Source organism: Carassius auratus, unplaced genomic scaffold (assembly GCF_003368295.1).
Source record: "Carassius auratus strain Wakin unplaced genomic scaffold, ASM336829v1 scaf_tig00028541, whole genome shotgun sequence".
In the NCBI taxonomy this organism is placed as follows: Eukaryota; Metazoa; Chordata; class Actinopteri; order Cypriniformes; family Cyprinidae; genus Carassius; species Carassius auratus.
Genome location: NW_020525699.1, coordinates 23,263 through 32,280, shown reverse-complemented (window position 1 = coordinate 32,280; position 9,018 = coordinate 23,263). Strand labels below are relative to the sequence as shown.

The window sequence follows — 9,018 nt, the reverse complement described above, 5'->3', positions numbered from 1 at the left end:
AAGTGACAAAAAACATTCAATAAAAAAAAAAATTACCATGTAAATTTATTATTAATTCAGTCCTTACCATGTACAGTCACATACACAGACGTTAAGGGACACTCATTCAAATGAAGCAGCCTTACTGTCTGGCCAGACCCACAAGTGTACGCTAGGTTTAAGAGTTAGCTCCCCTCAAAATAGAATGATGATGTCTATCATTGCACTATAATGCGTTGTTTATCCTGTCTGCACATATAGGGGGAACTGAGGACTTAATTAGAGCTTTTGACAAGCCCACTCTCCAAAAGTGATGAGATTATCTGTAATTGATGTCACAGTCAATTACAGTCGGTCCATTGCTGGGCTACTATTGCTGGGCTACCGGTAGGTCTAGCCTAGGGTCAAGCCTCAGGACATTGATGAAAAGCGTGGTTTTGCCCCGATCAAGCTGTTTCTACTGTGGGACGACAGATTTTAGCAACCTAAATAAAGGCATGCGCCTATTCCCATGCCGCAACCTTGTAGACCCCCCCCCCAATCAATACCTGGGAGGCCTTTTTCGACCAAGTGATGTGGTGGAGGCAGTTTGTGACTTCGATTTGTCCGGAGGAGAAAAAAAAAAATATATTTATTTACATGGCAGCAAAAGTTTACAAAAGCTTAGAGGTTACTGAGCTGCATGGTCCCTCTTAACGACAGGGGGAAGGAGGGTTAAGGACCAACGAATGGTTTTGGGCTTTTTTGACGACCCAATTATTTCAAACCAGTTCTGGTTTATTTGGTGATGCACTTGCTGTTAATGTAAATTTGAAAATGTTGCGTGCTTGTGCAAGGAAAGAAATGGATAATGGGAATGTTTTTACAGTGTGGTTGCTTTGAGGATCTATGTGGAGACCATTAAAAGACCATTAAGAAATATGATGAAGATGAATTCTCCTCCACTGTGACAGCTGTATATATAACATTTAGTGTCTGAAACAGAAGAGATGCTTTATCATTTTAACACAGACTGAAAATTACACAGCAAACTCCTTGAGGACAGAGCATTAACCACAATCCCAGTTCATTTCGTTGAGGGTTATACAAGTGTCCACTGGCCAGCTCTGTTTCAGTTCAATTGCTTCAGAAAAAAATGCAATATGAAGTCAAACTGATGATCAACGAAGCAATCATTTTAGGCAATATTCCGTCTTTCTATCAAAAACAAACTAATATTTCCCCAAAGACCACTTTAAGAAGTCATTTCAGCACTGCGTTTCAGCATAGCATACAGGAATGCAATACATTACAGCTAATACACCACTAATATAAAATATACTGACCTTAGAAATAGCACCATATTTAATTTTTGACAGGAATGAAAATATGACTGTGAATGTTTTTTTTTTTTTCAAAATCATACAGTGTGTTCACTGGACTATACAGTTTTTTTTACACAATTACGATTGTTCAGCTAATGTAATGGCTTCCTGAGTAAAAAAATAAATAATAAATCCAGTAGACAAAAACTTCATAAAAATTATTATATTAATATATTCATCCACATTAAATTATTTGATCCTTTGTGCTCTCACAGAAAAGAAAGAGGGTCTGGAAGATTCAAAGCATCTGTATAAAGTTTTCAGAGCAATCGTTGCTTGTTGAAATATTTAAGCAATAATCACAGAGGATTGGTGGGCCGCTGTTCCACTTACTGTATAAAGAGATTTAGGAAAAGGGAAGCTGCAAAGTCACCTGAAGTCATTTAGCATGACCTAGCAAAGCCTTCTTGTCTCCTACTGCTGCTATGAATACACAAAAATGAGTTGTCTTCAAATATTTATTTTGAATATTCAAGCAGGAAATGTTGGGCATCTCATAAGTGTCAGTTTTAAAGGCTGCTAATAAGTGAATTTGAAACTAAAACTGTCCGTGAAAAAGTGCAATATGACAATTAATTGTCAAAAGGGCGAGAATGAAATTAGATCACGTTGGCTTCATAATGAATCAAGGAATTTGAGACACAACACCTCCACGTAATGGTTCTTTTTCCTTTCTGGCAGCCTGTCTGAGATATTAGCAATTAACAGGTGTGAATGCTTTCTTTTAATTAGTTCAAAGGAATGTAGTAAGTAGGTGCCAATTAAGTTCCTGCAACTAATTTCTATCATTCATTCCCTAAAGATACAATAAAAAAAATAATAACTTGCTGAGACAAAGAAATGAGCTTTGTCATTGAAATAAGTAGTCTGATGTGTCTCTATTCACCTAAAAAATATGAATCTCTTTCGGATGTAAAATGAAGCACAAATCTAATGGTAATTGGGGGTAACTTAAGGGAAGATTTGTGTTACGCAACCAATCAACTCGATTAATTACCTCACATTATAGAGAGTACCCAAGAATAACCTCCAGTAACGAATGCATGGCTATCACTTGATGCATTTCTGCTTAGGCATTAAATCAGAGATGATTAAACTGATTAGAGGCATAAAGACTTCTCCTATGACCGTAAACAGAAGTAAAATTGATACTTTTTTTTTCTTTAAATGAGCATTACAAAAAAATGACAACAGTAATTTTATTGCAAAAATACAGGAAAAGAGCATTAGATTAAATATCCAATATTAGTCAATTAGTCCAATATGGACCGATAACAAAATAAATTAAATAATACAAATAATATCAGAAAATATCCCAAATGGTATGGCTATTTGTCACGCAAACCCTACTTTTTCAATGTACAAAATAAAAAATAAAGTTAAATATTGATTTGATTTTAAATTATTTATTTTTTTATATCTTATTAAAATATACCACAAAATTTACTAAAATTGCACTTTTCCATACAATATATAGGAAATAATAAAGAAATGAACAAATGATAAAGCAATGGCATCAGAGAATGCATTTAACAAACTTTTTGGACGGATATGAGCATGCAAGCTAGTTTTCTTGAGGACTGGTATAATTTGAGACCCCTACTTAACTTTGTAAGCCTAAATTTATAATACACACAAAGTTTAACAGACATTCAACATATATAATAGTTATCATAATATCTAAAAATAAATAGTTAATAAATATTTTCATTTTTTTCAACAATTCATTTTTATAAATATGACTACAATTAAAGGCAAACCTTTATCTAACACATGCATATGAAGCATGTCTGACGTTGGACTTAAAGTCACAGCATCCAATATAAGATGTCAACTCCATCACTCCTGCATGTGCAGCCCAGTCGAGCCTGGCTTTTCTGTGGACGCTCTCTAAATGTCAGTTCTGTGGCTGATCTATGTTAGCGAATAGCTATGCACAGTGTACCCCCCCCCCTCCCCCCGAAAGCTATGCCACAGTTCCCCAGTTAATGGGGCACAGGACCCTGGATGTACACTTATTGGAGGTCCTAATGGAGAGCTAGGGGGAGCTTTTCCTTAGGCGAAAGAGGAGAGAAGCAGACTATCACTTCAAGTAAGAACTGGCCATGTGTGACAGACCTGACCTACATTCTCTCTTTCTCTCTCTCTTTATTTCCCTCCTCCTCTGCTACACACAATTCTCACTATGCTCTTCTGTAAGGAAGCATCTGTCCAGACCCAAAGACAACAGCTCGGTTTGTATTACTTCCTTTGGTATTTTAAATATTTCCGACAATTTTAGCCATCTGCCCCAAAGGGCTAGTGACCTTTTTTAGTTTTTAAATCAACAGTGTTGAACATAAACTAGACTTGTCCAAATTGTCCAATAATGTTTTGCTGAGCATTTACAAAATTTAATACAATAAATCCCATTACACCCAAATATAATCCTAGTCTAGCTTCAACAGTGGTTAAAACAAAACTGTTAGTGTATTCTGGGCTAGGCTAATAGTTATCAACCAAAGCCCACCTCATCTAAACCACTAATTCCTCCAAATCCTTTCAGTCTAGTATGGTTTCAATACTTGAGAACCCATGAGAGGATATACAGGTGGGAACGTACCCTGTAGCTAGAGGTTGTACTCCATCTGGCTTTCCTCATTACTCAAGATCTTCCAAGCCTGGTCCACATCAATGAATCGCTGAATGTGCTGCTCAGCTTCACCTTCTGATATGTCTGGCCTCTGCTTGTCTGGGTGAAACTGAATCAAAATTAAGTGATGAGATTGATGGCAGTCATGCTTTACTGAAAGTATTATATTTTGACAAGTATGTTTAATTAAATCACAGCTGAAACTCACAATATGATTGGAGATATAAAAGGAAGACTAAAGAATGTTAATAAAACTACAGTTGATTGACAAGTTCATGAGTTCATGGACAATTCGCTAATGGACTACCCATGATTTTAGACAATTTACCAAAGGCGGCGACCACGTATAGCCTACTAATACAACGATGGTGCAAAAAAAAAAAAAAAAAAAAAAAAGGCAAAATATCAGTTAGGACAGATGTGTCTTCTACATGACAAGACTTGACAGAGTGGACGGTTAGAAGGGCAAAGGTCGCCTCTGTCCTCCAGCCAAAAACACTAATTAGATCTCAAACTTCGCATCCTAAAATATGACAGTTCGTACCGTAACATCATAGCTTCAGTAAAAGAAACATTTTTTTTTTTACCCAGAAGTCTAATTCAGCCCTCCTAAAGATAGCTTTAGGGGTTATTTTGACAGTCCCTTCCAGCCTGGATGGATTCTTACAGTATAGAGTTATTCTTCTCCTTGAGGAATCTACAGAGAGCAGGCTGCGGCTATCGATTAGTGGGGGTCGAAGGTCAGCCAAGCCGTGGGGCTCTTCATTCGCCCACTGGAGAAGAGCAAGGTTGAAAGGGGCAAACGGAAAACAACTTGGATCCTTTCGAGCAGGCATTCAACCAAATTCTGATTATGCTCTGGCGCAGGCGAGCAGAGTACTGCATGTGTATGTGTGTTTGTATGGTCGCTATAAGCTGTAAGCTGCTATAAGCTGCACCGCCGCCACAGTCAAGTAATGACGCATGGGGTGACACTGGGCTACAATAACCGACAATCCGGGGCAAGCCAATTTCTGTCCACCGCGATTATATTTGTAATTTTAAGTAACAGGAAGACTGAATTCAACTAATAATTTCAAGCAATTACGTTTAAAACTAATTAAAATTTAAGGGTGCCCGTTTTCCATTGTTTCCCGTTTCATTCTGTTAATGGGCGGTCAGAATGCGATGAGAAGAGGAACAGAAAAGAAAATGCAACAACAAGCTAAAAATCAACTTCCTGATTGAGAGAATCATTAACCATTTCTTGGCCTTTTTTACAGCACGGGGGAAAGAGGACAAAGCACTCTGCCGCCTCAAATATGAAAAAGAGGGGCAGATGTGCTTTAACTGAAAGATCTTTAAATATATTAACGTAAATCATTCATTGCGGCCATCCAAATGGTGGAAGGCTTTTGGGAGTGCGTTCACTTTCACATTCCACTTTTACGTTCTGAGGAAGATTTCAAATTGGTAAAATATAAGAAAAGCAAATCTCAGTTTAATTAAAAGTACCAGAGTAAAAAAAAAAAAAATAGATAGAAACAGCTCAAGATACCAGCTAAGAGGATTAAATAGATTTGTGTTTAGGACGCTTCAGATCTGAGGATCAGAAAATGACCAAAGCTAAATAGCTTAAGTGAAAACCTGAGCTGAAAATAAAACTTTAAATCAGCATGTGCAAAAATTTTGAATGAAATGCTGTTTTTAATTTAAAACTTTGGTAAATCTGAAACACCACCTTCGCTAAAGAAATATGTCCACATTTATTCTCAGCCAGACCAGAAACAGAAAAACAGCTCTGTTCCCAAACCCTGAGAAGGGTCGAGCAAGCTTGGCAGCACAATTTCTCAGTTACCTCCAGCAGGATGCCAGATTCTGCCAGAGAATTACTCTCTCTCCCCAGTGGCGGAATTGGAGATAGGGTTTTGCTTCCCTCTAATCTTTTGAGGTGAGTTTGAGGAGTCAGGACCACAGGTGTGAAGTGCAGCTTAGCCCTGACAAACACATACTGCTGCTCTACAAACATCTCCCTGGGTAGTCTTCTGTCAAAAAGACAATCCCTGTGAACAAGGTTTCAGGTCTGTCGTAACTGAGCATTTGATTTAGTGTCTGATGGGGAACATTTTAAACAGCTAGATTTGAATGGTAATGCTTAGTATACTTTTATCCAAACCCTTTTTAGGAATCATTCTGACGTTACAAGCACTAAGCTGGTAATCACACATATTCCATGTGTCTCTCTACAATTTCCAGTCTGTGTTGTATAGGTACTTGTCATAAATGCATAACACAACGAGATGCTGGTGCTCTGTTAGAGCAGCACGTCCTCCTGCCCCTCTGGAGTTACACGCTTTAATTGCTGTCTCTTTGCATGCATTGTAAAATATTCATTTACCGGGGCTAATGGAGCTTGGAGAGCAGGAACACTATATAAAGGGCTGGGCAATTTGGAGCACTTGCAGCTCTAACAATACATCATCATCTCTCAGCGGCTGTGAAGGGAGCACTGCCACATCCTCTGCTGGGCTCTGGTATGCTGCCTACAGCCGCTCTTTGCTTCAATGGAGAGGGAAGAGAGGACACGGGGCACAAAGGCTACTTCCATCACACTACTGCCACCTACTGTCACGCTGAACTCAGAATGAATGAACGCAGGACACAGACCTACTGCAAACAGTATTACAACAGTATGGTTTAGTTTAAGTCTGAGATTACACTGGTAATGCACATTGTGAGGTTGATTCTGAAGCAGTAAACTTATTCCTTTTCATCTGACTGGCTATAATATGAAGAAACAGATATTTGATATAATCATGATACACTGATTCATTTAACTGTGATAGGTATAAAAATAAAAATAAATTCATTACCAATGAATTTCCTGCTGTATATTGTATAAGGTGTTGGTCTGGCCTCTTCGAACTGCTTCTACAAATTGCACGGAACATATCCTGATTGATCGACTGGTGTTATGTGATTGCTGTAATTAAAATGGGTTTGGGATTAAACAAATCAGCTTTAGTATAACTTGACTGGGATAAGTCAACCTGCAATGTGTATTAATGAGAAATACTGATGCCATTGATTAATCGTGCATTATGTTTTCAAAGCTAGTATTTAGCAAGAACAATTTGCCCTTGGAGGAAACTTTGATGGGAGAATCAAGCATAATCTGCATAACCTTTATCTGTATGAATTTTTTCACTATGAACTCAGTAGACGTGCAGTGAATTACATTAAATTGCTTTTTGACTCCAAAGCCTACCAATTTTCTAGACTATTTTTAAACCTATGAGCATCAATATATTAAAATATATTATATTATAATATATAAGTGTTCCTGTGGCTCAGGTGGTAGAGCATCGTGTTTGCAGCGCAAGGTTGTGGGTTCGATTCCCAGGGAATGCGTTAGGTAAAAAAATGTTAGCCTGAATGCACTGTAAGTCGCTTTGGATTAAAGTGTCTGTTTGTTTTGGTTTTTATTATTATTATTAATGCATTTAGCAACCGCAATTAATTTTGTAATTTCAGATGTTTTGAAAATTGTTTGATGGTCTGCTTGACTGTAATATATGGGACCAAATCTTTACATTATGGTCAAAAGTGGGTTGAAAGTATCCCACGAGGGAAAAAATTACATTTATATACATCTTTTTTTTTTTTTTTTTTTTGATAGAAGTCTCTTCTGCTCACCAAGCCTGCATTTTAATTGGCAAAATATATATATATATATATATATATATATATATATATATATATATATATATATATAGTGAGATATTCTTACAATTTTACATAACTTTTTTAAATATATTCTAATATATTTTAAAATGTAATTTCTCCATGTGATGGAAAAAACTGAATTTTCTGCATCTTTACACCTGTCTTCAGTGTCACATGATCCTTCAGAAATCATTCTAATATGTTGATTTGCAGCTCAATTATCAATACTGGTTCATATTATGAATGTTTAAAACAGTTTGCTGAACACCTACCATCAGGATGAGCTTCTGATACTTTTGTTTCAGTTCTTGTATGCCATCTGTTGGACAGGCACCCAGTATTGAGTACCTGTTTTTCTGTGGACCACTGGAATCTGCCATTATCCTGAAAAAATAAATAAATAAATAAATAAATGCACAGGAAATCATGAATTATGTTTTTAAAACAAGAGGCAGAAACAGGACAATTCATTAATTATTAATTTACCAACATACACACCCCCATATTTAGCCTTTCAAATAATAATTGGTTAAAGGTCAATCGCCCGGTTTCAAAGACCAGGCTTAAAGAGTAACGTACATAACATAACGTACATCATATATCCAAAAAGTGTTTAGTTTTTATTGTATTTATAAAAGAAAAATACAGCTTTCCGATTCTTTCCTGAAAAAGCTGAGCTCCTGGAGGAGTGCTGTGAGCGGAGCTATAATACTGATGTTTCGCGTTGTTGCCATTAACATATATTCACTTATGTGCTGATTTTCAACAAAATACAGACTTACATGAATGGGGTCTTTTATCACAGGGAGCACTCCATGTTTTAATAGCAAAGGATGTGCAAATCCAGCGTCGACTTGGGCCTTGTTTATAAAACATTCGTCACTCAGAACACACAAACGCACTTGATACACTCTGTTGCTGCCACGGAAAAACAAACTGTATCCACTGTTCGTGTAATGCTGGGTTCTTGGGGAAGCTGAACACGGTAAACTTTCCCTCACATCCAAAATTGCACTTATTTGGATCCTATGCAGCGCTGCCGACGATTTTGAAGTAGGTTGATGTTCGCGGTCTTGCTGTCCTCTGGTCAATGTGTGCGCAGGCGCGCTTTTCCAACAGAAACGCTCATATGGACTTTCGTTCTCGTCTACGTCATTAGATCCACGATCAGAAAAAAACAGCCGAAACTTGTACCAACCCTGGAGTAAGATTTTCGGCACAGAAATTCTCAGTCATTCTTCTAAATTATTTTTTAAAAACTTTGGCCATGTTTAGCCCGAGAATCCATCTCTTTAACACTGTGAACAACTCTGAAAACACAAAACACAATTGTGACCC

The 9,018-nt window shown here is 37.2% G+C and overlaps 1 pseudogene; it reads right to left on the bottom strand.

Annotated features, from left to right (window-relative positions):
• Positions 1 to 865: 865 nt before the first annotated feature.
• On the bottom strand, positions 866 to 5,983 carry LOC113079562 (dnaJ homolog subfamily C member 24-like; annotated as a pseudogene).
• Positions 5,984 to 9,018: the final 3,035 nt, after the last annotated feature.